General features: G+C 39.1%; 1 pseudogene; it reads left to right on the top strand.

The window, feature by feature from the left end:
• Positions 1 to 869: 869 nt before the first annotated feature.
• LOC143537545 (U-box domain-containing protein 21 pseudogene) lies at positions 870 to 2,309 on the top strand (annotated as a pseudogene).
• Positions 2,310 to 27,051: the final 24,742 nt, after the last annotated feature.

The following is a 27,051-nucleotide window of genomic DNA, read 5'->3' on the forward strand; positions in this document are numbered from 1 at the left end:
CTCGTGATATGGGGGTAGGTAGTTCTTTGTGAAAAAAAAAAAAGATTTTCTTGTGTTTTTACATTGTAAAATATTCGACTGACCCCCGTGAATATAAAAATGACAGTCAACTGAGAAAATTAATTATTTTTTAATATATCCGGCCGAACAGATCAACTGGCCAACATAATAGATCAGTTGATCGATGGAATAGATCAGTCGGCCGACATAATAGATTAATAGGAAGGTAAGTCCTGTTGTTTTTAGGACACACGTCGAAATCTTGTCAGTTTCATAAACTATCGGATGACAGATTTAAACGGCCGGTTCGAGTGTTTTTTGAATGGTCATTTTAGGTATTTGTAGAATTGAAGTATTAGTTAAATATGCGGTTGGTCAAATGGATTATTTTGTTCTTTTTCCATATTAAAAATGTTTAACATTTCTGGTATAAAGTTATATACGAGTAGGGGGATAACACTTTGTTGTATAACTTTTTTCTTAAATATCTATTGAAAAGGTTTAGCATTTCTGGTATAAAGTTACACACGAATGATTGGACAATAGTAGTCGGGTCGAATCCCATATATGGAAAACTGACAACGGGTCATCCCGAACAACTAGATTGACCTTTGACCACATGAGCCCATCTTTATTGGTCCAACTTTTCCGGCTAGAGCTGCGCCGATTAGCTTACTACAAGTCAATAACTACTAGAACTAATAAATTAGTATTACACAACGTTTGCATTATGGCATTATTATCATCCCAATATTTGACCCCTCACTTTCAACGGTCAATATTCAAATCCCAAACCTTCCACCGTCACCTTTAACTAACATTTCATTTCATTCCATTCGCCCCTACCTTTGAACCAAATCAATACCAATATATAAACACTTTTAATCATCAAGATTTTTAAAACCCATTAAACTCTCACAATAATATTCATACCCAATTCATCTAATATTATTTTTGCATCCAAAAAGTGCATAAAATGGCATTTTTTTGGAAAAAACCAAGAGCTAGCCGTTTGGCTGGCAAGAAACTTCTTTCAAAGCAAAATTCTCAAATAGAACTCACCATTCCGACACATTTTCGGTGCCCGATATCTCTTGATCTTATGAAGGACCCGGTGACTTTGTCCACGGGTATCACGTATGATCGAGAAAGCATCGAGAAGTGGATTCACGACGGGAATCAAACGTGCCCGGTCACGAATCAAGTCCTAACAAATTTTGATCAAATACCAAATCACATGCTCCGGAGAATGATCCAACATTGGTGTGTGGAGAATCAGGCTCATGGTGTTGAGAGGATACCCACTCCTCGAACACCGATAACATCTTACGATATCATGGAATTTTGTTCAAAAATGATGGATTCGGCTTCGAAAGGGGATGGGAAAAGGTGTCTTGATTTGGTGGAGAAGATAGATGTCTGGGCTAAAGAAAGTGAACAAAACAAGAGTCTCATTAAAGATAATGGGCTCGGGTTCGTGTTAGCAGCTACATTCGAGGCCTTTTCGGGTCTTTCTTTAGAAAAACATAAAGATCTTCTAAAGGAGATTTTGTTATTGTTAACATGGATGTTTCCTTTAGGGGTTGAAGGGCGATCTAAGCTTGGATCGACGCAATCTTTACGTTGCATGACATGGTTATTATCAGTAGATGATTTGTTACTCAAAAAGAGTTGTGCTCTAACCCTAAAAGAGCTTGTTTCCACCGATCAAGCCCATGTACAAACCCTAATCAACATCGTTGGCCTTGCGGAAGTCTTGATCAACCTTATAAACGTACCCGATAGCCTTTCGATTAAAAAATCTTCTTTTTCAGTCATATATCACATACTTTCAACACAAATTGGCCACAAAAAGCTCTCATCAAAATTCTTGGAGTTGGGTGTTGTTGAATTGAGTTTAGAAGCTCTTGTGGAAGCCGATAAGGGATTAAGCGAGACGGTGCTAGGCGTTTTGGATCGCGTTTCGGACTCAAGAGAAGGAAGGGAAAGAGTGCAAAAACATGCATTGAGTGTGCCATTGATAGTCAAAAAGATACTTAGAGTGTCTTCTTTAGCTACTGATTTCTGTATCTCAATGTTATGGAAGCTTAACAAGAATAGTGATGGAGGTGCATTGGTGGAGGCTCTTCATGTTGGTGCTTTTCAGAAGCTGTTGCTCATGTTGCAAGTCAACTGTGGTGAAGAGACAAAGGTGAAGGCTACTGAGTTGTTGAAGTTGATGAATCAATACAAGAATAAGTTGGAATGTTTTGATTCTGGACACTTTAAGTATCTTAGAAAATCTTATTAATTTATGGTAGATTGTAATTAATTTAGGTTAGTTGTTTAACTAGCCAGGGTTTTGAAAGAAAAAGCAATAATGTAGAAACTGAAATTTGCATATACCAAAATTTTGTTAACTTGAATCAAATTAAAAAAAAACTGAAACATATTTGGTTGTTTTTATTTCTTGTTTAGAAGGTGGAAGGAAGATGATCGGATGAGTCAGTGGCCGACAATACGTGATCCAAAATAGTCATTAATGAAAAATAAAAAAGAAAAACACTTATATATACGTATTGTTTAAAATATTGCAATATTTTTTGTTGTGTTTACTAAAAAAGAGTGTTTTGTGTAATCATCTTATGAGGTTTTTATGTAGGTTAGATATGATATAATCGGCATACATAATATATATTTTACAATTTTTTAAATGTTTTTACATAGAAGTATTTATGTTTTGAATAATAACAATGCTTCTTTTTTCTAGAATCTGTTATGTATATGTAAACATCACATATATATAAGTAGTGAATTCCACACACGACATAAACGTGTATTATTTTAAATGTAATAATAATAAAAAAAAGTGCTACGTTAAAACTATCATTACTTAGGCTAAAGCAAGACAAAGTGATACGGGTCCATGAAATTGGAAAAGTGAATTGATCGTGCAGACGTTTAATACAAAATATATAAGTTGTGCCGACCACATTTTACTAGTGTTCGGAATGTTTTAATACATCAAGTATTTATTTTTCCCACTAATATTTAATTCTTATTATTTTGATAATCTAAAATGTAAGTATTATATTATTTTTTGTTATGTGTATTTGGAAGAGTTGCAGTATTTTATTTTGTATTTATCTATATTTGAACGACAAAGGTTTTTATTACTTAGGAAAAAAAAAGAGTACAAACTGGGTCAACAAGAAGCTGAAAACCAGAACCATGCAAAGCAAAAACATATAAACAAGACATCAATTACATAACGTCATCCAAACTAAAATCATGCTACACCTTCCACTCCCTTAAATACGTCTTGGACCGAATCGAGAGCCACAAGAAAGCTAGTTCTTTAATATCACCCAAATGTTTATAAAACTAAATAGCTTTGCCATTGAAAATCATCTCGTTTCTTGTACACCATAGGCTCCACAATAGGCGAAATAAATAGTACGTTATCAACATGTTTCTTCTCTGTCTTATTAGAACTCCAATCTTTCCAAAAGAGCACAAAAATTTTGACATTCGTAGTGTTCCCTTTGTTTAGGAATTTTAAACCACCTACACAAACCTCTTCCCATAAAGCTACCAATTAAGAAGGGGCAGCACACCAAGTGGTCTGTGCTGTGTTCTGTTCTCCTCATAAGCACAAACAAGACAAAAGATATCAAGAAAGTTCATTCCTCTAAAAGCAAGGGCCCTCTTTGTTAGAAGAGTTGCGGTTAGGGGTATTAAGTGTTTTGGGTATTTCTGTAATCGTATATTTTAGGAAAATATTTGTTGGTTCCCAAATGTTTTGACCGGATAAAACTCAGATTGAGTGCAAGAATCTATATGGTGATTGAGAGAGTTTTATAGAACTAGAAGAATTATCGTATGATCAAAAGCAGTTTTAATTAGGGTTGGGCAGCTGTAATTGTCTTTGCAGTTATCTTGAATTTTGAATTTTAAATATCAAAATACGCTACTGGATTTTGTGACAATAAAGTATACAAAATTAAATTAAATTAAATTTCTGATATGTTTTTTAATATAACAATATATGTCACAAAAAAAGAAATTTCCAAGCTGACTTGTCAGCTCGACTCCAGCCAGGGGCGCTGTCCCTTGGACCTACCAGGGGTTACCGCCCCTCGCACCCCGCCACCAGGGGCGCTGCCCCCGGACCCCCGCCACCCCCATGACTTAAGGGCGAAGTACCAATAGAATTATAAATTATAATAAGATCAAATAAGTGTGCACTCCGCACCCGACTTATTTAGATTCGTATTACAATTAACTTGATCAACAAGTTAATCCTTAATTACACTAAAATCACTAACAAAGTGTCCATTCTAAGCAGATAAATCAATGAACATTGTTAGCACTGACCTAATTTGTGTAACCCCAAATAGCATTTAAGTCCGAAGTGATCACTTAATTATCCATAAAATGGAGAATTCGCAACCCAAGAAGATCTTGTAAATTATAGGCTAATCATATCCAAAATTTCCACTTACGTAACAACTCAATTAAATGTCTCTTTTAACCAATGTCTCGTTCTAGTTTTACTTAAAATAATCTTTGAGAAAAGTCATGGATCGAGTTTCCCTCCAACTAAATGGGATCAAAGACACACACTAAGGGAGGTAGAGACGCTTCTTTATAGTGCCCTGATGTACTCTAACACCTTACCAATCTTGTACTATCATCTTATTTTTACCTTAAAGTACCAAATTGATGATGTCACTTTTTTCAAGTATCTAAAATCATTTTATTTTTCTTCTTTTAACTTACGAAATCATTAATAAATAAATACAAATCCATTAAAAGTTAATAAAAGGATGAAATAAAATACTAAATTCATCAAAACATAAAGGAAAAATTCTTATTTGAGTCCTTGTGATTAATGAGTGAATGCATGATTTACTCACTGAAAGCTAAAATCTGTAGTATTAGTCTTGGTACTTTTCAGGCGGGATCCTTAGTCCCTTCGTCAGTTATCCACCATAAAAATGAGGAGTATTTTTGACTTTTCATAATTATATAGTGGATAAGAGGTGCTAGTACTTCTAGTAGTTAAGTTCAAACGTACAAGTACCAACCTCGATTTTTGAAATGTAAATTTAATCAATCTAGTTCACACATTTTCTTCCCCTATTATTTTGTACTCTTCTTCCACTCATATTCTTTCCCATTTACCTGCTTATTCTAATCAACTTCATATGCCTTAAATACCCACCCAAACCCAATGCACATTCCGTCACCGTCACCATCACCATCACACACCCACCCCCACCCGTCGTCGTCGCGTTAATATCCACACATCTGAATGGTTCAATACAGCTCTTAATCATTCAGCTCCAAATTCTTGCTGAATGATTCAGATCGTTCAGTAGACAAATATACCCTCCTCCTCTTTCTTCACCACCGTTCTTCAACCCCACCATCAATATTCACTACCCATATTCACCACTTTTTTTTCCCACAGAAGTTCTTGGTTTCAAACTCTAATTCGTGAAATCCGTCTAATTACGTTCATAATCAATTCAAGAATCCATTGATCACGAATATGAATCGGAAACCCAATCTCAAGAGAGTTGTGATCAAGATTAGGGGTGTTCACGGTTCGGTTTGAAACCGTGAAACCGCCCGAACCGTACAACGGTTGGTTTTTTTTCTTATCTTTTAGTCGTTCGGTTTCAAAAATTTTAAACCATAGCAAACGATTCGGTTTATGGTTTATACAAAAAACCAATCGTATAAAACCGAACCGGACTGTATAAATTAATCATATATTTTTTCTAAAAATATTTGATATTATATATATGCACATGTTATTATTAGACATAATTAAAGTTAAAATTGTATGAATTGTAAAAATACTTGTATTCATACAAAATGGGCTAAACACAATTGCAGAACATCTCAATCCAACTTTTTGTGATTTCAAATTAAAAACCTAAAAACCCTTTTCAATCCTACCACTTCGGCAACTTATATTTTGTGTTTATGCATATATTTTGTGTTTATGCATAGCATTTTAGTGGTTTGGTTTCAAAATTCTGCAGTTTGGTTTTGGTTTGCAAAAACCAAAAATCGTTACGAACGCTTTGGTTCGCGATTTAACATAAAAACCGTGAAAAACGGACCGCGAACACTCCTAATCAAGATGACATGTTTGAAAAAGAATTTGGTTTTTTAATTCAAGAAAAAGAAAGTGATATAAAAAAACAGTTTGGTTGTGGTGTGATCAGTTGGATTGCAAGAAGTTTACAAAGGCAGTTTATGGGTCATGGAGTGATCAGTTGTGTAGCAACTTTTGGTGGTGCTCCAACTATGGGCCATGGAAACTATTAAGATGGTATTCTTTATGCGAAAATGTCAAATGCTACTAAAATTGCAGAAAACTCGATTACAGAACTGGGGTTGAATTCATTCGAAACCTTAATAAACAACATTTTCTTTACACGAACTCTGTTATAAAATCAGTGAATTTCAATCGAATATTTTGTTGACTGAAACCACACGTGGAGTCTCATGAATTGCAGGTATAATCTGAAAACACAACAGACACTTTTGGGCGATTCATAGCCAACTATGAAGCAAAGATGATTGGCCCAAACACCGGGCCGGATCGCCTTCTATGAACCGTAGGCAACGATTGGTCAAGAGGCATGTACATTGATGTTTGAGGCCTGAACTTGAACTCTATAAAAGCGTCTCAAGGTTCGCTCAAATTCAACCATTCAATGTTTATTTATATCTAATGGGCCAACTAAAAACTCGCTTATATACGAGTATGTAGTGTAAATATATGTATATATATGTGTATGTTGTATAAAAAATATATAATAATGCATATATATAAGTGGACTGGACCGAAATCTTAAAAGGGCAAATGTCGTACCTGTAAATCGGACCGTTAATAAAGGGCTGGTTCCGGCTCTACACGGGGTGGGAACATTATATCACGGGTTTGCGGGTTTTTGATATAGTTGTTAAGGTTCATTTTATTAATGTAACTATGTTTCGCGGGACGGTTTCACGGATGGGGTTCATGGGTTTCGCGCGGGACGGTTTCACGGGTCGAACCCATTTATTAATGTAACTGTGTTTTGTTAGGAAATTTCTACGGTTCGGGTGAAGATCTCGGTTCAGGTTGCATGTATGAAGAGTTGAAGACATTGGTTCGGAATGAAGACGTTGGTTTAGCTGTTGTATATAACTTTCATTTTTAAACATATATATTTGTGTTACTGTGATTTTTTTGGTATATTTGAAACATCTTTGTATATTGATTTCATTTTTAGGTATATATATTTGCATATATTGGGTTTTGTATATTGAGTTTCAATAAAAATAAAAACAAAAAAATCTGATAGTTTATTTTGCACGAAATAGTTCAGAGGGGTATAATAGTCATTCTGCATAGCCATTCAGACGTCCAACCAAACAACACTTACTGGTTCAGCACTTACTGGCTCAGATCCATTTAATCATTCAGACCTCTTAATCATTCAGCACTTAATGATTCAGCACTTGCCAAACAGCCTCTAATAGTGCATTGGCCATTAAGCTTAAGAACTCAAATCAAAATTTTTCCAAACATAAAAAAAATATTAAAATTACAAAAAAAAAATAATGATAATAGTTAATATCGGTAGAGCCAGTGTTAGAACTGTCACGCTGCAACAAAACTACTTAGATGATGGGATGATTTTTTAGAACATCCCACGAGGCCAAGTGATTGCATCCATGTCTATGGTAGTGTTCTGTACACGCGAATGGCCTTAACCTTCGTCTGTCCTTCAAGTGTGTGGTTAAAAAGTTCGTTCAATTTGGTAACATTGGGTTTCAAATGCCTCCTCTTTGAATTGATTTGATGTTCCATGCAATTTGTTACACCAAAGGTTTGTTCAAATTCCGCTAAAATTATCGTCCAAAATCACATAATTTGCAACTGTGTGGTTATCAATACATTCATCAAAGTCGTTGCCAATGTCACTTTTTCAACATCATCAGCATTTTTAGGTAGTGTTTGATAGTAGAAATGAAAAGTGGAATGGAATGTACCATTATGAGAAAATGAGAAAAAAATGTTTGATCGGTCAATTGAATGGTATAACCAATTACACAAGGAATCTCATTCCTTCGAAATCATTTATCCACACCTATTTTGTTTGATTTTTTCATTCTATTCCACATTCATCCTATCTTCTCAACACCACCACCACATGGCAAGCGTCGTCACGCTAACAACATCCATTTCAGCGTCACAGCCGCTGCCACCACCACCATCAATGTCGTCAGCGCTGCCACCAATATTGTCACCACTACCACCAGCGCCTTCGCCACCACCATTGTTGACAATGCTTTTGCCACCACCACCACCATCGTCAACTCTACACCACCATTTCCCTCACGACCTACCGTTACCTTTTTTAATTTTGTTATATATATATATTTTGAGGTAGGGGTATTTGTTCATTTGTAATGCATTCGTTCATTTTTTTTTTCTTGCCTACCAAACAACACAAGATAATGAGTTATTTTATTCCTACATGTTAATCAAATAAAACAATGGAATGGTAATGATGCATTTAATTCCCTTGTCCATTCCTCGTCCATCACGTTTCCTCTTTTTCATTAAGCTATGTGGTACACACAGTGGTGCAAAAGTCGCTAGTCGGTCGGTGGTGTGGGGACTAGCGATTAATCGGGATTAGTCGAGATTAATCGGGATTAATCAGATCGGACTTTAATGTATATTTTTCAATTTTATACATACACACATTTTTATCTGTAATTTTCAGTTTTAGACATACACAAACATATTTTGACCGGAAGTTGATTGGAATCTCGCTGGGAACCGCTAGTTTTTGCTACAATATCGTCGAAAATAGTTGATTTGGGTCGGAATCTCGCCGGAAACCACTAATTTTGGTCGGAATATCGTCGAAAACCATCGATTTTGGCCGGAATTGACCATTGACCGATTAATTGGCCGACTAGCCCAAACTTAATCAGTGATGGGGATACTAGCGATTAATCGGGGATTAATTGGTGCCTAGTCGGGATTTTTGCAACACTGGGTTTACATCCTTCAACACCCTTCAAGGGTCTTGCGTGGCCTGCTCGTCACGCAAGGATTACTAAGAAATGCCTAGCTGCCTACCAGATGACCACGCATGACGGGATGCGCACGACCACGGGCATTCTCATCCTTTGGTCCATCCTCCAATCAATTTTTTTGTTTTTTTCCTTTTATTTTTCATTTTTTTCTTATTAAATAATATAATTGTGGAGAATGAGATATAACATGGGTTGTGTCACGCCCCAAACCACGGCCTAGGAGTGTGACACATATGTTGGTACCACATTTGTAAATAAATCTGAGTTACGTTCAATTAGCGGAAGACTTATAAACATGTGGATTTAAGTTGTAAATATTTACATTCACAAAAGTCGGGATTTTAAAGATTCCCGATTAAGTATAAAAGATTACTTGTTTATTAATTACAAAACCACCATTTAATAAATTAAGTTTATACAAAACAAATCCGAGCCATCGGATATTCATAGCACTTCGTCACTCCAAGTTCTATCTTTGTTCACCTGCAAAATGTAAATAAAATACGTCAGCAACGAATGCTGGTGAACACGCTGACGCTAAAATATTGTCTTTTACTTTATTACCCCTCGAGACTACGCCTGCCTCGGCCCATCGTGGTTTTGGAATAACAAAGTTAAATAACACATTTATAAACTCGAGCTCTACACTAGGTCACCTCACCAAACACCGCAGCGTTCGACTTAGTTAAGTACCCGTATGTATACACATGGTCGTGCTTCCTATAGGAAAGCGTCCTACGACCAGGTGTGGTGTGATGTGCCCACCGCGTACTACCACATATGTAAGGATCCAGGCTTTCACACCCTCATCTCAGGCCTAGGAGTGTGATCGACAGTTGGTACCAAGTTTGTAAATAAATCAGGGTAGCGGGTTAATGCGGAAATCTTATAAAAACATAAGGATCGATATTATAAATATTTACATTACAAAAGGACGAGACGAAAGTCTCGTTTAGTATTTACATGTATATAAGTTTACAAAACTATTATATTTTAATATTTAAACAAAATTTTCTGAGCCATCGGATTCTTGAGCTTCTTCGTCTTCACAAGCTCTAATCATGATTACCTGCAAAATGTTATAAAATACGTCAGCAACGAATGCTGGTGAATATGCTGACGCAAAAATATTTTCTTTCTTAATCACCCCTCGAGACCACGTAAGCCTCGGCCCATCATGGCTTAGGAATAATCAAGTTAAACAATCATTATAAACTCGAGTCTCTACACTAGGTCACCTCAGCAAAACACCGCAGCGTTTCGACATAACTTAGGTACCATAAATATACACATGGTCAGTCTCACTCGGACGTAACTTAGGTCCGGCCCATCGTGACTGGATGTCGTGACCAAGCGTGGTGCGATGTGCCCACCGCATTTTACCACATATGTAAGGATCCAAACAAACGTATACCACAGCCTGAGGGCTAGGCTTATACTCTTATTTACAATGTTTTTAGAGACACGTAGCCTCATGTAAATTTTTTACACATAACACGTTTGATTGTTTGATAACAAGTTTATAAAAGTGGGGCGCATTATGCCTACCTTTCTTGGCTCAATACTCCCTACTCACTCGGGCAGCACTTCGACTCTATCCTCCTTATCAACACACGCTTGATCCACCCTTTGACACGCTTATCGAGACACCAACTCTTCACGGCACGTGCTTCGAGATAGTCGTCGGGACGTCACACCAATATTATTTCCTTGCTTATGACATCGTTGGGAGTGGCACGATTATCGAGGTATTTGGTACGGAAATGAGGAATCAGGCACGGATTTCGAGGTGGATCGAGGGTTGGGTTCTCGGGGTTTTAGAGAGAAGTTAGAGAGAGAGTAAAGTGTGAAATTTGGTGTGTTGGGAATGAATCCCGTGGCTGCTATTTATAGAGCCCATTTTGGACCCCATCGCGCGATGGGTCCCTTGGCAAGCCCATCGCGTACCGCGGCGTAGGCCTGGCCAGTCATACACTAGACCTGCCACGTGGCGACACGTGGTAGGCGCCGCGCCACGTGGCGACACACGTGGCGGCAGACGTTGCCACCGTGTGCCACGTGGCACACGTGTCACGTTGTGTTAGATACCCCATCGCGGTACGCGATGGGGCTCTCTTCTGATCCATCGCGTAGCGCGATGGGTCAGGAAAATTCAGAATTTTCATTTTAGCCCTTGTAGTTTGGAAATTGACAATTTTGGTCCCTTGACCTTGATTCTTGACATTTTTGGCCCGAAATTTACGCGATGTTACATCCTCCCCACCTTGAAATAAATCTCGTCCTCGAGATTGCTTACGAGAACAAGTGGGGGTATTTCTTTCTCATTTCGGACTCGAGTTCCCAAGTATACTCAGTCCCTCTTCGTGAGTCCCATCTCACGTTCACAATTTTCAATGTTCGTCTTTTAAGTTTCTTTGTTTTCGAATCATCGATTTGAATTGGTCTTTCAATGAATTTTAAGTTTTCATTAATTTCTACATCTTTTAATGGCATCGAAAGAGATTCGTCGGCTAAACACTTACGCATATTCGAAACATGGAATACGTCGTGTATCCCTTGCATTTCCTCGGGTAGTCGCAAACGATATGCAACAGTGCCGATTCGTTTAAGTACCTCAAAGGGTCCAACGAATCGAGGACTTAGCTTTCCTTTCTTGCCGAAGCGAACTACACCTTTCCATGGAGAGACTTTCAACAGAACTTTGTCACCAACAACAAATTCTAATGGCTTACGACGGACATCGGCGTAACTCTTTTGGCGATCACGTGTCGTTTTAAGTCGATCTCGAATTTGAAGAACTTTGTCGGTGGTTTCTTGGACTATTTCGGGTCCAGACAACTGATTATCTCCAGTTTTAGACCATCACACGGGCGTCCTACATTTTCGACCATATAACGCCTCGAATGGTGCGGCTTGAATACTCGTGTGATAACTATTGTTATATGAAAATTCCATTAGGGGTAAGTGGTCGTCCCAAATTCCACCTAAGTCTATCAAACAAGCGCGGAGCATATCTTCCAACGTTTGAATTGTCTTTTCGCTTTGCCCATCAGTTTGTGGATGATAGGCGGTGCTAAGGTTTAACTTTGTGCCTAACGCTTGTTGGAAGCTTTTCCAAAAGTAAGACGTAAAGCGATTGTCTCGATTAAAAATTATAGATAGCGGTACTCCATGCAAAGCAACAATGTTATTCACATATATATGCGCTAATCTATCCATTGAGTACGACTCATTGATAGGTATGAAATGTGCGGATTTGGTTAATCTATCGACGATCACCCAAATTGCTTGTGTTGTCGAGTCGTCTTCGGGAGTTTAGTTATGAAATCCATGGTTATTAACTCCCACTTCCATACGGGAAGTTCGGATTGCTGTAGCAATCCCGAAGGCTTTTGGTGTTCAGCCTTAACCTTTAAACAAGTTAGACATTTCGCAACGTGCGAAGCGATGTCCTTTTTCATTCCATTCCACCAGTAGTTTGGCTTGAGGTTTTAATACATTTTGTCACTACCGGGGTGCATCATGTATTTGGACTTATGGGCTTCGTTCATAATCTTTTCACGCAAGTCCCCAGTGATTGGTACACAAATTCGGTTTCCCATTCTAAAGATACCATCGTCACCTTTGAGTAGCGAGTCAATGGTGCCGTTACGTTTTTCATCCGAGATCTTGTTTTCATTTATTTCTTGAGCTTGAGCATATTTGATTTGGTCGATAAGATCTATTTGAAGTTCTAGCCTTAACGCTCGGACTCTTTTTGGCTTTTCGTGTTCTTTACGACTTAAGGCATCATCCACAACGTTGGCCTTACCTTCGTGATAAACGATCTCACAGTCGTAGTCATTGAGAGTTTCCATCCAGCGTCGTTGGCGCATATTAAGCTCTTTTTGCTCAAATATGTGTTTCAAGCTTTTATGATCAGTGTACATGATAAATCTTACTCCATAAAGATAGTGCCTCCATATCATAAGTGCAAATATTATGGCGCCTAACTCTAGATCGTGAGTCGTATAGTTCTTTTCGTGCACCTTGAGTTGACGAGAGGCGTAAGCGATTACTTTCTTTCGTTGCATAAGTACACATCCCAAGCCGAAATGAGATGCATCACTAAAGACAACGAAATCTTCAGTACCTTCTGGCAAAGCCAGTATAGGAGCTTGGGTAAGCCTTTGTTTGAGTATTTCGAACGCCTCTTGTTGTTTCGTTCCCCATTCATACTTAATGTTTTTACGAGTTAAAGAAGTTAAGGGAACAGCAATTCGAAAAAAGTTTTCGATGAACCTACGATAATAGCTGGCCAATCCCAAGAAACTTCGAATCTCGGTTGGCGACTTTGGATTCTCCCACTTAGATATAGCTTCAATCTTAGCGGGATCCACTTGAATATCATTAACGTTGATGATGTGACCAAAAAATTGCACCTCGTGTAACCAGAATTCGCATTTCGAGAACTTGGCGTACAACTTTTCGGTCCTAAGGATTTCGAGTAAGGTTCAAAGATGTTTTTCATGATCCTCCTTAGACTTAGAATAAATAAGTATGTCGTCGATGAATACGATAACAAATTTATCCAAGTAAGGCTTGCAGATACGATTCATCATGTCCATGAACGCGGCTGGCGCATTAGTAAGTCCGAATGGCATAACGGTGAACTCATAATGGCCATACCTTGTTCGAAAAGCGGTTTTCGGAATATCTTCGGATTGAACTTTGAGTTGGTGATAGCCGGAACGAAGATCGATTTTTAAAAGAAGCTACCACCTTGAAGTTGGTCAAACAGATCATCAATTTGAGGGAGTGGATAACGATTATTGATTGTAACCTTGTTGAGGGCACGGTAATCGATACACATGCTCATGGATCCATCCTTTTTCTTAACGAATAATATCGGCGCTCACCATGGCGATGAGCTTGGTCGTATGAATCCTTTCTCAAGAAGTTCGTCTCGTTGTTTCTTCAGTCTTTCATCTCGGTTGGCGCAAGGCGATACGGAGCTTTGGCGATCGGAGCAGTACCAGGAATAAGATCGATCCTAAACTCCACTTCACGATCGGGAGGAATGCCAGGAAGTTCGTCGGGAAATACACTGGCATAATCGGAAACAACAGGAACGTCTTTGAGTTCTTTGGGTTTAGATTATTCGGTGACGTAGGCCATGAATGCTAAGTATCCTTGATTTAAACATTTATTAGCCCTTATCATAGAGATTAGGGTAACTCGGCCAGCGTCTTTATCCCCTTCTATTCGAGTAGTTCGTTTGTCAGGGGCTCGAAGTTCAACGGTCTTGCTATTGCAGAGGATAAGAGCATGGTTGTCGGATAACCAATCCATACCCAATACAACATCAAAACCAGCAAGAGTCATGGGTAGCAATTGAATAGGCAAAACATAACCGGCTAATAATATTTTTTCCGTTTTCTAAAGCTTCGGAGATTTTAATAGTTTCGCCACTAGCGGTCTCGACGCTTAGAGTTTTATTAAGTTTGATTAAAGGTTCGTTTAATAGACTACAAAATTAATAATCTATAAAACTTAAGTTGGCACCCGAATAAAACAAGACTCTAGCATAAGCGTTGTTAACAAGGAACGTACCGGTGATGGTTTCCGGTGTGTCGGTCGCTTTCTTCGTATCAAGGACGAAGACTCTTGCATTGCCCTTCTTGGGCTCATTCTTTTGACCGCTACCACCCGCACCACCAGTCGCGGGCTTATTCTTGGGACACTCGAAGCTAAGATGCCCCCATCTTTTTGCAGTTGTAGCAGGTCATCTTCTTCTTCCAACAATTGGCCGTTGCATGACCGGGTCTATTACACGATTCACATACTCGAGGAGCAAATTTGCATCTACCCCTATGATACTTTTTGCAAATTTTGCATTGAGAGATGCCGAGGTTGGAGCCAGACCTTCGTTGGTTAACTCCTTTACCCTTGAAACAGGTATCTCTTCCTTTCCTTGAGTCGTGTGTTGTTACGACTTTCTTATCCTCCTCCTTATTGCGGATCATTCCGCCCATCAAGTACCCAGCCAACTCCATCGCAGAGTCAGTGGTTTGTGGCAAGTGCAACCTTACCATGTCACGAATCTCTCGTGGCAATCCCCAAATATAACGTGTGACTTTGCTGGACACGGGGGTAACCAGCTGGGGAACCAAACGACGGTATTCGTGAAATTTTGTGTTGTGCTCATCTTGGGTTTGTTCCAACCACCTTGTGAGTCAAAAACTTGGTTTGAATTTGGTCCGTTTCATGCATCGGACAGAACTTCGACATCAACAACTCATTGAACTCATTCCAGGTTAAGCTATACATCACTTCCCTTCCTCTACTCATCATTAATGTGTTCCACCACTCCAATGCCTCGCTTTTGAACATCAAGGCAGAGTATTGAATCTTTTCTTCGTCCGAACACTTGCTTGTAATTACAATTGTCTCCATCTCTTCGAGCCACCTTATGGTTGTGATGGCTCCCTTGTCACCATGGAATTCTTTCGGCCCATAGTACTTACAGCCTTTAAACGAACATCCACCAATCTTAAGTTTCTTAAATTCTTGACGAACCCCACCATCAGCATTCGATTCATGCACATTTTCTTCCCTATGAGATGGTCTAGAACGGGGTTTAGTAATGGATTTGCGAGAAGATTTTCTGATTGTGAATTTTTTGTTTGTCTAGATTCTAATCAATTCTGAGTTCATGCCACGACGATCTATATGGAAAGGAAGTTTGATGCATTCCTGTTGATAATGAAGAAGAAGAGATATCTTCTTTTGAACAGGAAAATTGGGTCACATCTTCTTCTATTTTGCTTTGCCGGAATTCTTTGATTGCTCCGTACGAATTTACAATGGAATCCTGTTCGTTGTAAGATCACTGAAGGAGGTCATCAATTTGGAGAGTTTTCTTCTACACGGAAACGAAGATCTTCGAGAACTAATATTGGACCGGGAAAGATTCTTCCCTAACTGCCTTTTTAATCATTTGTTGTATTTGGTTCATATATTTATTAGGGATTGGTTTCTCTTTTTCTTTCTCGTGACCTTTCCCTTTCTCTTCTCGTTTCTCTGCTTCTTTTCGTGAAACCTCTCGGTTGTCACTTTGTCTAGACATTCTTTTTATTCTTTTTCAATCTCTTACTTTTATCTGAAATTAAACAATTTCTTATTTTAATGCATCTTTTATTTATCTCACATTCATATATATATCATAAAATGATATATATATTCCTATTACAACATACTTTATATATCGTTTATGCGATATATAACTCCTATCCTTATTACATTGTATATTATACATAACATACAAACTATCTTAACATACAACTTCAACTCTTGAAAATATGCCATCAACACCCTCATCCTCTCAATCCTTCATGAATTTCTTCACCACCTTCGTTAGCTTGTTGCACTTTCGAAGAAGCTTGTCTCCTATCTTCTTCTTTTTCTTCTCGTCCAAAGCAATTTTCTTCCTAAGGTCATCAGTTTCGTGCAAAGCTCGATCCAAATGCTCCTATTGTGATTGTGGCATCTCGTTTGGGTATCCATACTTCGGAGGTGGGTCGCGGTAACCCATCATCACAATGTCATAATGGTTCTTCGGGTTTGGATACGGAGATGTTGTCACATCGGAGGGATAGTTGAAGAATGCATCGGCAGCTTCATTTTGCTCACGGATCTCATTGGCATGTTCTTCAATGGATGGAATCTCACCTTGGTATGGTGGAAAGCTTGATGACTCCTTACCCTTGAGTTCTTGAAGAAATTGCACATACGGATCGAACCGAACCATAGCTTGGAGTTGAGTGTTGTTCTTCCATTGATGTGGTTACTTCATTTGGATTGTCCGGATATTCCTCTTCGGGATTTGTTTCCTCTTCTGGTTCTTTTTTTGGTTCTTCAGTCATTGCCGGTATGTGAATCTTCTCATATGGCATTGTCACTCTCATCTTGGGCTTGTGGGATGGCCCTTCATTGTTGATGCAAGAATCGACAGAATCTATTGTTGAAGTGCCGGTATGCCACCTTCGTTGATCGGAGTGGCATTGCATCCAATCGGATGAAGAAGATTTTGGTTCCTCCTTGATCGGTATATTGGAGAGGAAAGCATACGAAGGATGAGGATTCGGTGGTAAGTGTGTTGATCCTCCGGATGGGTAATACGGTGGGATTTCAATTGGTTGATAAGTCGGGATCTCAGTAGGATGATATGTCGGGACCTCGGATGGTTGATACATCGGTAAACTTGTTGGATGATAACTGGAATGCCTTGGTGCTTGGTACACTTGATGTGGAGTGTTGTCTAGATGGTAAATTGGACTTGGATTGGGTTTTGGTTATGTTCTTCATTGGAGTTGAAGAATGATTCAAAATAATCCTTGCTCATGATGCCTCTTGGAAACCTGTAATACTTCCTTGCTCTACTTGCTTCTTTATTATAGTATTCCATTAACTTCTCGTAAGACATCTTGATAGGTGGTTTAGATTGAGGAGAGAGAACAAAAGGGTTACCAACCAATCTTATCCCTATTCAAATAAGCAAATAAATATTTCTTATGCTTGGATCGAAACTTGGGTATTGCTTTATGATACCCAATTCGCTAAGATCGATGGCTCTGATACCAACCTGTCACACCCCCATCTCAGGCCTAGGAGTGTGATCGACAGTTGGTACCAAGTTTGTAAATAAATCAGAGCAGCGGGTTAATGCGGAAGTCTTATAAAAACATAAGGATCGATATTATAAATATTTACATTACAAAAGGACGAGACTTTCAGTTCAGAACCGTAGCTTGGGTTTTGGGAAGTGAGTGATCCATCCATTGATGTTGATATCTCATTGGGATTATCGGGATGCTCTTCTTCCGGTTCAGACTCTTCCTCAGGATCCTCTTCTTCTTCGGATCTTCCTCTTCCTCCTCGGGTTCTTCCTCTTCTTCAGGTTCTACCGCTTCCATATGTTGGGGGTCTCATTTTTTATCGGGGGCATCTGGAAACTTTCATAGGGCATCATCACCCTCATTCTAGGTTTGCGGGATGGCCCTCCATTATTGTTGGGTTGAGAGTTGACTTCATTAACGGTGGAGCTTCCGGTATGCTATCGTCGTTGATCGGAGTGGCATTTCATCCAGTCGGAGGATGAGGATCTTGGTTCTTCTTTGATGGGTAAGTTGGAAAAGGAAGGCATAAGATGGATGAGGATTTGGTGGTAGGTATCCAGTTGGGTAGTACTGCTGAATCTCCGAGGGTTGGTATATAGGGATCTCAGTTGGGTGGTACGTTGGTACTTCAGAGGGATGGTACATTGGTATGGTTGGTGAATGGTAACCTGAGTGCCTTGGTGACTCAATTCTTTGTTTCGGTGGACCATCAGGAACGTCTATTGGATAGTATTTACTTCCGGGGTAGTATACGGGTTTGGTTAAGTCATGTTCCACATCTTGGTCGAAGTACGCTTCATGGTATCCTTCACTCATATTATCCTCGGGATAAGGTTCGACGATTCCAGCCTCTTTAGCCTTGCGCACATAGTTCTCCATATGGGTCTTGAATGACATCTAACATTATTGGTGGTTTAGAATGTGGAGGGAAAGAAAAGGTTACCAACCTATCATATCCCTAAAACAAATAAACAATTATTTCCTATACTTGGATCGAAGCTTGGATATTGTTTTATGATACCTAATTTGCTAAGATCGATAGCTCTGATACCAACACTTGTCACGCCCCAAACCACGGCCTAGGAGTGTGACGCATATGTTGGTACCACATTTGTAAATATATCAGAGTTACGTTCAATTAGCGGAAGACTTATAAACATGTGGATTTAAGTTGTAAATATTTACATACACAAAAGTCAGGATTTTAAAGATTCCCGATTAAGTATAAAAGATTACTTGTTTATTAATTACAAAACCACCATTTAATAAATTAAGTTTATACAAAACAAATCCGAGCCATCGGATATTCATAGCACTTCGTCACTCCAAGCGCTATCTTTGTTCACCTGCAAAATGTAAATAAAATACGTCAGCAACGAATGCTGGTGAACACGCTGACGCTAAAATATTGTCTTTTACTTTATTACCCCTCGAGACTACGCCTGCCTCGGCCCATCGTGGCTTTGGAATAACAAAGTTAAATAACACATTTATAAACTCGAGCCTCTACACTAGGTCACCTCAGCAAACACCGCAGCGTTCGACTTAGTTAAGTACCCGTATGTATACACATGGTCGTGCTTCCTATAGGAAAGCGTCCTACGACCAGGTGAGGTGCGATATGCCCACCGCGTACTACCACATATGTAAGGATCCAGACTGTCACACCCCCATCTCAGGCCTAGGAGTGTGATCGACAGTTGGTACCAAGTTTGTAAATAAATCAGAGTAGCGGGTTAATGCGGAAGTCTTATAAAAACATAAGGATCGATATTATAAATATTTACATTACGAAAGGACGAGACGAAAGTCTCGTTTAGTATTTACTTGTTTATAAGTTTATAAAACTATTATATTTTAATATTTAAACAAAATTATACGAGCCATCGGATTCTTGAGCTTCTTCGTCTTCACAAGCTCTAATCATGATTACCTGCAAAAATGTTATAAAATACGTCAGCAACGAATGCTGGTGAATATGCTGACGCAAAAATATTTTCTTTCTTAATCACCCCTCGAGACCACGTAAGCCTCGGCCCATCTTGGCTTAGGAATAATCAAGTTAAACAATCATTATAAACTCGAGTCTCTACACTAGGTCACCTCAGCAAAACACCGTAGCGTTTCGACATAACTTAGGTACCATAAATATACACATGGTCAGTCTCACTCGGACGTAACTTAGGTCCGGCCCATCGTGGCTAGAGGTCGTGACCAAGCGTGGTGCGATGTGCCCACTGCATTTTACCACATATGTAAGGATCCAGACAAACGTATACCACAGCCTGAGGGTTAGGCTTATACTCTTATTTACAATGTTTTTAGAGACACGTAGCCTCATGTAAAGTTTTACACCTAACACGTTTGATTGTTTGAAAACAAGTTTATAAAAGTGGGGCATATTCACCTTTCAAATGGGATCGGCTTCCAACACCGTCAGTTGAGTCTTTCTTGCTATCTCGCACCTATAGTACGAGTATAACCTTTGTTAGTCGGATACACGATCCGGCTTAAGACCTTTAGTCTTATTTATCTCGATGAACCTTTAGTTCATTATCTCTTTTTACTTTAAAACCTTTAGTTAAAAAGTAATCTTTATAAACCTTTAGTTTATTTATAAAACCCTACGTTTCTTCTTCTTTAAGAAACGTATTCTTTTCTTTATTATTTAAGTATACTCATTATACCTAAATAATATATTTTATAACAAAGAATAATCATATACATATATATATATATTCACATATATATTTTATTTATCTATCTTTACTTTCTTTGTTATATATTTCTTGTTTATCGAGAATAATTCCGACTTGGGGTATTAAGCCTTTCCAATATTTTATTATTATTTTATTCGGGCATTATGCCTACCTTTCTTGGCTCAATACTCCCTACTCACTCGGGCAGCACTTCGACTCTATCGTCCTTATCAACACACGCTTGATCAACCCTTTGACATGCTTATCGAGACACCAACTTTTCACAGCACGTGCTTCGAGATAGTCGTCGGGACGTCACACCAATATTATCTCCTTGCTTATGACATCGTTGGGAGTGGCATGATTATCGAGGTATTGGGTACAAAAACGAGAAATCGGGCACGGATTTCGAGGTGGATCGAGGGTTGGGTACTCGGGGTTTTAGAGAGTAGTTAGAGAGAGAGAGAGTAAAGTGTGAAATTTGGTGTGTTGGGAATGAATCTCGTGGCTGCTATTTATAGAGCCCATTTTGGACCCCATCGCGGTACGCGATGGGTCCCTTGGCAAGCCCATCGCGTACCGCGACGTAGGCCAGGCCAGTCATACACTAGACCCGCCACGTGGCGACACGTGGCGGACGTGTTGCCACGTGGTGACACGTGGCGGCAGACGTTGCCACCGTGTGCCACGTGTCACGTTGTGTCAGATACCCCATCGCGGTAAGCGATGGGGATCTCTTCTGATCCATCGCGTAGCGCGATGGGTCAGGAAATTCAGAATTTTTCATTTTAGCCCTTGTAGTTTGGAAATTGACAATTTTGGTCCCTTGACCTTGATTCTTGACATTTTTTGCCCGAAATTTACGTCATGTTACATAGACAAACGTATACTACAGCCTGAGGGCTAGGCTTATACTCTTATTTATAATGGTTTTAGGAACACGTAGTTCCTTGTAAATAATTTTCATATAACACGTTTGAATTGTTTTAAAATAAGTTTGTAAAAGTTTGGTGGCGTATCACCTTTTCACTTTGGGATCGGCTTCAAACACCGTCCGAGGGTCTTTCCCTTGCTATCTCGCACCTATAGTACGAGTATAACCATTTGTTAGTCGGATATAAAATCCGGCTTAAGACCTTTAGTCTTATTTTATAATCTTTACCTCGATGAACCTTTAGTTCAAAATCTCGTTTACTTGAAAACCTTTAGTTTAAAAGTAATTTATAAACCATTAGTTTATTTGAAAAACCCGACGTTTCTTCTTCTCTAAGAAACATATTCTTTTTCTTTTATTATTTAAGAATAGTTATTTATTCGCTAAATAATATTTTCATAACAAAGAAGCATATATACTTACACACATATATATTTATCAATATTCAATATCTTATCCTTTGTTTGTTTCTTTGTTATATTTTTCTTTTCTTTTATCGAGGTATCGAGTATAAACTCGACTTAAGGTTTAAGCCTTTTATAATATTTTATTATTATATTTATTAGCTTTACGCCTACCTTGTTGGCGTTTAGAAACCCTAATGATTTGAGCAGCATTCCAACGCCGCTTCACTTTTCTTTTCGTCCGACCTTTCTTCTTGTTTTCCAACCCTTGGCACGCCAAATGCTCAACACCAACTTTAACACTCGTCGGCACGCCTTTCGAGATTCATCGCCATGGTGTAGAAAGTAACAAACGCCTTCTTGGTATGTGGGTGGAAGGTGGCACGAACTTAGAGGAAACGAACACGTAGATCGAGGAAATCGAGCATGCTTATCGAGGTGGATCGTTAATATGGATTTGAAATTCTAGTGAGATGTTAGAGATAGAGAGGAGTACTGATTTTGGTGTGATTGGAATGAGATCCCGGACCTGCTATTTATAGACAACATTTGGGGTCCCATCGCGGTACGCGATGGCCTCCTGGGCACCCGTCGTGTACCGTGACGTAGCCCTGGCCAGTCACAACGTAGGTCTGCCACGTGGTAGACGGTGTGCCACGTGTTGACACGTGGCGGACGACATGCCACGTGTCGGGACACGTGACAGACGGTGTGCCACATGTGGACACGTGGCAGGCCACGCGTCTCGCTGTCAGATACCGCGATGGGTCGCTCTTCTGATCCATCGCGTAGCGCGATGGGTCAGGAAAACATAATTTTCATTTTTAACCCTTAGGTTTGGATTTCGGCAATTTAGTCCCTTAACTTTGTCTTTTTGACATTTTGAACTCGAATTTTACACGTTGTTACAGGTTGAGTGTGTGGTTAAATGATGAAGGAAAAAATAAGTTGGCACTGATGTAACACAGACGTGACAAATGATGAAAAATGAGAATGAACCATAAATATGGTCTTACCGGATACCAAACATACCCTTAATGGTATTATAGCCTTCCAAGTGCCATTTTTGTTAAACTAAATTTTAAGACAGAAAAGATGAGATTTCAAATAAAATGATTAAAGTGTGGTATAATATTGTGTGTTTATAATTATCTCAATGGCTTTAACTTCCATCTTTCAATGAGCATCACATCCCGCAACACAATCTTTCAATAGGTACCTGAAATGGTGGCGGAGGTTTACCCGCTCGGTTTCAGGTTCAGGAGTAGCCATTGGCGAAGCTTTGATTAAATCATAGGGGTGACCGAAGTCACATGCCCAAAAATTTTCTTGTTGGCGATTTGGTTCTGGTCGGGTCAAAAAATATAAATTTTTGGGTTGGTGATTTGGTTCGGTTTCTCTTTGAAAATATGTCTTGATATTCATGATACCCACAAATTAAATTTATGTTTCAACAACAGCTCTAATAAAACGTAACAAAAAGACTTCAACAACAAAATTTAATTTCAACAATCAAACTTGTAATTTATATTGGCAATATACAATATTTTAAGCTTATATTATAGCCTTTATATTGACTATATAGAAAAAAAAGTTTTTAGACAAATTTTGAGGCAACTAAAGTTTCATGATAATATTTGTGTATGTATAGACATCATACGACTTCTTTTAATGGTCCCTTATCTTGTTTTGTTAAGTTACGTCATTGGGGATTTTATATAGTAATTAATAGGGTGTATAAATATGTATATGTCATTATAAAAAAATTAAAAAAACTTTTTTTGTAAAAAGAATTGAACTCAGGGACACCCAAGTAAACAAGCAATGTCTTAGCCACTCTGGCACTTTTCAGTTTATAAGGGGGTGTAAACCTATAAAGAAAAAAGATTTCCAGACGAATTGAAATCACGAAAATTTACGCTACTAAGAAATAAAAACGGGGGTGACCGGGACACCCCAAGTCCTCATTAACCTGCACCCTTGAGTAGCTAAGGGTGCCCGTCCTCCCTAGGTCGAAGTCAGAAATTGAATACTTGCCGAAATTTCTCTTCACCCTCATAATTGGCAATTATGTAAGCTTATTAAAAACATTCCATCTATATTGTCTTGCAAACTTATGTATTTCCTTTCCAATACGATCCACATTCCATCTATATTTCAGAAATCTATAACGCTTGAAGAAACTCAAACCTAACCCTTTCTTTAATATGTGTTGACTAAATTTGAGTTTCTCTCGTCTTAGTGATCAATATGTCACTTTGCCAAATTCTTTAAAATATTATTTTGCATGTTAAACATAACATTATTAGTTAGTTGTTAAGAAACACGTAGGTTAATTATTTAATTCAATAAAGAACGTATAGCCATAAAGAGGACATAGTCTAGTCACTTGATCCTCAAACTTGCTGACCAAGTCCTTCAGGAGTTGAACGGTCTAACGGTTTGAAAAAAGAATATATATTGATGTAACAAACTACCAACTCAAATTTCAGACATTTATTAAATGTTTTAGTAACTTATAAGTTCAAAAGGTTCTTACCTGCCACCTTTTAGTTGAGATGGTTATAAATAACTTCTTGTGACTTGTGAGGATTCGTGGGTTGCATTGGACCCGTAAAACGGTAAAAGTGTATTCTAAACCAACATAGACTAAAATTTTATAATCTATATCTATATTATATATAAAGGAAGAGTGATGAGCAACAAAGTAATTTCATAATTATATGACAAGGACAAAAGAGTCATTACATAATTGGGCAAGAAAAGTAATTTGTCAATGTCTCGATACGTTCTTAAAGCGCTTCGTGCAACTTGATTAAGCTTCATGTTTTCTGAAATTACTCTTCCGCCCTTTGCCTATTCAACTTGGAGGAAGCCCAAAGGTTTACCATGTAGTGGGTTTAACTAATTATAATAATCCATTTAGTGTGGTTTAAGTAATTATTATAAGTTGTAAATTGTTTTTAATGAATGATTAATTAGAGTAAGCCCAAAGGATTAACTACTTATTATTATTCATATGAAGAGAGAAACATTTTAGGTTGCTAATCCAAGATGGTACACACGGTTGCTTCTTTATAAGAGCTTTGGTTGCCTTTTGTTTATGCTCCTTTACATGTGAGTTGAATGTCTTGTTTAGATGTTTTGGATTGTATATTCATTGTTTGTTTTAAATCTTATTTCAAATGATGGACCTTTTAGTGTTGCAGTAATTTGGTAATTTCATTTCAGTTTGTGAAGAAACACTAAGTGACCCCGGCAGACTACGGATAATCTGGGGGTTAAATAGATGTTTCCCACGAGGGTTAGGTCCGGCAAAGATGGTTATTCTTCTGATGACCTGCAAAACAGACACCGTGAGCTCGTCACTGAGAAGGGGGGGTACCTCCTTGTGGCTACCCTCCGGCGTGAGAATCAGACTAGATTGCTCTTGAATATAAGTGTATATTAAGAGAAATAGCTAGAGAGAAGATGATGATACCGTTCCAAGGTGTTGGAGTATTTATAGCCGAATGTAGGTGTCCAAGAAGGTACAGCCGGCTGTATTATATCCCTTTTCTACCAACTGTGGGCTACGCACGTGCCGTGCTGGTGGTTGGTGGGTAGGCAGCGGCTGATAGTGACATGGCCGGCTGTGTACTATTCCTTTTCCACCAACTGCAGGCTATGCACGTGCCACGACAAGGGTTGGTGAGTAGGCAGCGGCTGATAGTGACATTAAGTACTAGAGCGTGCTGCTCGTCGTACTGTTGTCAGTGAGCTGTCGCAGCTTTGGTCAGATCTTTTGTCCATACCTTGGCAGGTATAGTACAAAAGGTCCTCCAGTAGCGTACGGACTGGCTCATTTGGGCGGGAGAATTCCCGGCTTTGGGCGGGAGTATTCCCGGCTTGCTCATTCCCTCTTCAGGTGACATTACTGAATTATTTGAGAGTTAGTGCCTTGTGCGTGTAGCCTTACTGTGCGGGTAGCCTTCCCTGATGGCTAGTATCTGTAGCTGCGGGAACAGGCGGAGTACGTCACCATTGGGAGGCTTTTCCTGCGGGAACAGCTTGCGTACTGCGCGTAAGGACGTCGCGTCTCTGAGCATGGTTGGTCCTGCGGATCCAGTTGGTCTTTGCGCAGACGTCCCTTTTTAAGGAGTCTTGCGAGTTCAACTGCGCAGACGTCTCTCTTCGAGGTGAGTCTTGCGGGTCCAACTGCGCAGACGTCCCTGTTTAAGGTGAGTCTTGCGGGTCCAACCGCGCAGACGTCCCTGTTCAAGGTGAGTCTTGCGGGTCCAACTGGGCTCTGCTGGGACCTACCTCTTCAAGTCCCCCCAGTCCAATGTTCTTCTCATGAATTGTTAATAAGTGAGGTGAACTTTTGGACTTAAGCAAGGGGTTTTGAAAAGGGTTTAGTTTTAAGGTTTTCCATGGGGATTCTTCCCGCGGAAGTCCTAATGTCACGTGCAGAAATTCCCGACTTTTCTGCTTGATCTTTGGGTATGATGCGGGTAGGTCTGTAACCTCCTCGCAAGTCAGGAGCGTTGAGTTCCACTCGTGTAGATTCTCCATGAGGTTTTGGTAGTTTTAAACATAGTGATCAATTATGTTAAACAACCAATTCCATCTTGGAGCTTCAAACAATCTAGTTCTCAACGTTCCCGCTATGCGGGGATATTATTTCCGTTTCCGCAAGCATGGCCCAGAAGATCCTTCTTGGTTTCAATTCCCTGCGAGTGCTAAGTATGTGAAGGGTTTTGCCTTGACATTGTACCCGCACTCGTCTTATAGTTACTTTACTTCCAAGGTATTGTTGGCTTCAATTCCATGCAGGTGCTAAGTATGTGAAGGATTTTGCCTTGACACTGTACCCGCACCTGTCTTATAGTTACTTGGTTGCCAAGGTATTCTTGGCTTCAATTCCCTGCAGGTGCTAAGTATGTGAAGGGTTTTGCCTTGACACTGTACCCGCACCTGTCTTATAGTTACTTGGTTGCCAAGGTAAGGGGGTATAGTCCCGCTTACTTTTGAATCTTTTTGACTTGCGTTGTAAACGTTATATGACTTGCTCATGCATATTTTAGTTTAACTTAGCAATTTTCCAAGTGTTTTGAATAAGTTAACCTTCAACGCGCGGTTGTCAATAGGTTAATGTTCAGTTTCTTCTATCATGGTTGTGCGGGTAGGACCGTCACTTTCATTTAGTGGGATGACCAAACTTTACCTATAACTGACCTGCGTGAAGGTTTTCCTCATCTTTTCCTTAGAAACTTTTG

This window comes from Bidens hawaiensis, unplaced genomic scaffold, assembly GCF_021521415.1.
Source record: "Bidens hawaiensis isolate Kalapana, Puna unplaced genomic scaffold, B.hawaiensis_p1.1 tig00011228_1, whole genome shotgun sequence".
In the NCBI taxonomy this organism is placed as follows: domain Eukaryota; kingdom Viridiplantae; phylum Streptophyta; class Magnoliopsida; order Asterales; family Asteraceae; genus Bidens; species Bidens hawaiensis.